Consider the following 4,055-nt stretch of genomic DNA (forward strand, 5'->3'; position numbering starts at 1 on the left):
TATATTAAACCAAACAAATGCATAATGTCTTTACAGGAATTTAAATTTTACAAAGGCACAAAAATATTTTTATTTATTTGTCTTGGGATCACAATATATAAAGACACTGGTGTTCTGACATAAAGCGAACAGTGGTGATTCTTGGATGTGAGAAAATAAAAATAGCTCGTTAACTTAATTACAGTGCGTATAGAATGCATTTAAAGTTAAATGGGCTGTTAATTTTCACGTATGACATACGAAAATTCTGTCTGTTAAATCCATTGTTTGCCAAATAGAGGTGTGTTAAATCGATATTTTACTGTAATAACAATAATAAAATATAAAACTGTTTTGTGATAAATATAACGAAGAATTGTACAATGACAGAAACACTTCGCAATTTTAAATTTAATTACTAAATAATTTGTCTCTAGAAGAAGACATTACGCCCTTTCTCTTATTAAATTTAATTATAGTTAATAAATTTATGGCGCCTAAGGTTTTTTATAAAAAATTTTACCTAAATTTCAGGGCCTTATAAAAAATTTCCGACTTTTGTTTGGACTTACTGAAGTAATACTCTTCACAACTGAAATTCATTGCCAATCCAATCTGCAAAGAAAAAAAAAACGATTCAGACATATAAAATAATATTATTTATATATTACTAGCTTATCCGTCGCGCATTGCTGCAATCTTAGAAGAAACGAAATTCAAGCAAATTCGTTATAATAAAATTCAATTTACATTTTATCATTTCTATTGAAACTTATTATTATTATATTATTATTACTATTATCCATTTACAACGGAAAAACATTTCAAAGCGTCGTTTCAATTCTATTTATTTATTGGAGTGCTTGTGAATACACGATATTCTTTGTTTTTCCGTCTGATGCGTACACGAATAAATCAGAAGATTTCCGGACGCGTGAGCTGGCCACATACAGTTGTCCATGCGAAAAGCACGGATTCTCCAAATTTAGCCCACACACTTGCAGCGATTGTCAGAAGTGCGATATTCCCCATTTTTATATAGGGGACACCGGGGCAAGATCAGCATGTTAAGCTTTACTTAAATTTTGTGTAATAAATACTGCTGTAAACTGAAAAAAAAGCTTTGCATATTGTCTATTGGAATTTTACCTTACTATAGAACTGGTTAAAATCAGTTTGGAAATAAAAATAATTAAAATAATTACAACTTTACAAGAAGAGAGAAATTGACGAAGTTGCCCCGGGTATAGGGGCAAGATCGGCAACTTCTCTCTTTTTGTAAAGTTGTAATTATTTTAATTATTTTTATTAAAGTTGCCCCTGGTATAGGGGCAACAGTAATGGGGCAAGATAGGCACGTATATAAAATTATGTTATTAACAATGTATAAGTTGGAATTCACTATTAAAACAAAGAAATACAAATCCAACACCCATTTAATATTATTACAACGAAATGCAAGTTCAAAGACATATATACATGAATAACAAATGCAAACATGTTTTCATTTATCATCTGTTTGATTTTTATCCTTTGCTTCTAATGTGGCTTTATGTTGCCGATCTTACCCCGCTAGTCATGATTTCGAAACATTAAGTACAACCCTGAGAACAGAATGCCAAGCCATGATCTGGCCACGTGAATAAGTTAAAGTTACATCCTTCTAACAGGAAAAGTAACTTTCGTTATCATGGAATTATAACAAAACCTGCCAATTCAATATAAATGGAAGCAAAATATTATATGGAATTGAACGAAAATGAAAATTTGCTTGATAATTCAACTACGCTTGTTGGAGAACAATAAAAACACTACACTCAACAAGCCACCAATAAAACTCCACTGCCTAACCTATAACCAAAGTCTCCTTTTAATTTGTTTTTAAAAAAAAGCGCTTGACAAACTTGCCCTGGTCTCCCCTATATATTTTTAATCCTTTACAATTTTAATTATTTAATTGCTCCTTCCTCTCTTCCTTTGCACGTTGTGAAATTTCTGATAGTTGGATAATAAACCGTTTTATTGTAATTTGTCTTTTTAAATTATTTTGAGTCGATATTAAAATTTGGAAAAGGGGGATCCCAGGATCGGTAAAATACGCGAATTTCTTCCTACGACTTCGGTTGTTGTTCGGGATACAGTTAAGGTTTAAACGAACTTCGAGCGAATACATAATTAGCAAAAAATAGTTGAAATAAAGTGATTAAACAAAAATTATTACAAATATCGTAAATAACAGTTCACAAATGCATATATACAAATATTTTTTGAAGGGAGGGAAATGGTCTTAACAAGTTGATATCGATCGAACACACAGTGCTCGTATACAGTCGCGCCATCTATCGTAGGATAAATATACTATGCCAGAAACCTTCGCGAGAGTATATTAAACAACTTCCCAAAGTTTCATGGCAATCCGATAAACGGTGTGGTAATGCATGAAGGACATACAGACAGCCAGACATACATATATTCATATATAGATTATGAATTTACGGGAATTGATAAATAATAGTAATAGGTATTTTAAAACGAAACCATTTATTAAAATATTTTAAAGCGAAATTTTTACTTACGTAATCGCTTTTCCTCTATATACATCAATTAGACCTATTTAGAACAAGTGTATTTGCTATGAAAAACCAAATTGGTTTTAGTAAGGGTTTCATAATATCCCACGTTCCTACTATCACGTATTAATTAATATACACTATACCTCTGTCGATCGGGTCCAAAACCTGGTTGGTATAACTGCGTATTTCTTTTTCTTGTTCCATTCTCACTGATTTTTGGCATTGATTCCGAAAATAGGGATACGTACTGTACATATGAATTGTATTAATAAATCTATTAATTATGTAATTATCGTCGAAACCCCATGAATTTGTCACAGGTTTTAATTCGATAATTTTGTTTTAAGTAGGGAAGTCGTGCGAAACTTTTAAACAAAATGTCGCTGAGTACCCATATCTTTTCTTGTTTGTATATTACTGTTGATCTTGGAGGTTAAATAATACAATTAATCCAAATATACCACAAAAATCCTTTCTTAATTACATCGCTTTGCTTACAGATAGTCTCGACGTTCGTTTGCCGCATTCTTAAATACGTCATTTTTTATGTCGTGAAAATTTCGTATATGTAAAATACACTCTTTTCTGTGGAATTACACACATTTCCTGTAGCCATTCAAATGCTGTTTAACAGATATCAGTTTCTAAAACATTTATTTTTACGGAGAAAAGAACTCTGTGATTTTAAATAGGTCTGTAGTTTAAGGGTGCTCTTTCTATTAAAGAATGACGACAATTTTAAGTCTAACGTTTTAATTTCTAAATTGTAGGTTACATGTATACACTCTAATAGTAGGGTTTTCTTTAAATTTAAGTAGTTGAACTATCTAGTACACGTGTGACTTGGCCAGAGCGGCCGCCATTACGAATGAGAGTTTTAGAGAAGTCTGACGCAACAACAGATCTATTCTTTGTTATTTGCTGTTCGACGTTCACATAGAAATTGCTTAAACAAGTGTGTCTCGTTCCAGAATAATCGCAGCGTAATATTACTTGAGTACATTATAAGTCTTATTGTCTAAAACATTTCAGAACTAATCAAAAATCTATTACTCGTAGTTTACTACTACAAAAAGGAAAACAAATTTCGCTAATTTCGAGAGTAGAAATAAGTTTTATAAAAATTGCAAATTGTAATAGCGAGAGAAATCTTCATAAACTTCTACTCACCTTCAGATACGACATATGACAACCCTTTATCTCCCCACCCCGTCGACCTTTTAACCGCCATCAAATATAACAGTCAATTTCTTTAATACTCAATACCCAAACTTCGTGATTTATTACTTATAATCATAGTCTTTCCAGTGAAAGAAAGTAAACACGATATAAAAATACTCCCTGCCCGTACAGAAAACTTAATGTTTAAATAATCTAAATAACTCCAAGTTTATCCTTTTTAAAATACGTAAAATTATTTTTCACGACAAATTACTTACGTGTGATACTGCAATCTTCCAAACAGGTCTTGTGTCTATGGATTCTAAAATGAAGAAAAGCGGT

General features: G+C 31.4%; 1 long non-coding RNA gene across 1 annotated transcript; it reads right to left on the reverse strand.

Moving 5' to 3' along the window:
- LOC111629340 lies at window positions 1-2,735 on the reverse strand. The gene is made up of 3 exons (XR_002757318.1): window positions 2,556-2,735; window positions 503-594; window positions 1-301 (listed from the first exon to the last, which is right to left on the reverse strand). It is a non-coding gene; the product is annotated as an uncharacterized LOC111629340 (long non-coding RNA).
- Window positions 2,736-4,055: the final 1,320 nt, after the last annotated feature.

This window comes from Centruroides sculpturatus, unplaced genomic scaffold (assembly GCF_000671375.1).
Source record: "Centruroides sculpturatus isolate CEXI.00-Female unplaced genomic scaffold, Cexi_2.0 scaffold395, whole genome shotgun sequence".
In the NCBI taxonomy this organism is placed as follows: domain Eukaryota; kingdom Metazoa; phylum Arthropoda; class Arachnida; order Scorpiones; family Buthidae; genus Centruroides; species Centruroides sculpturatus.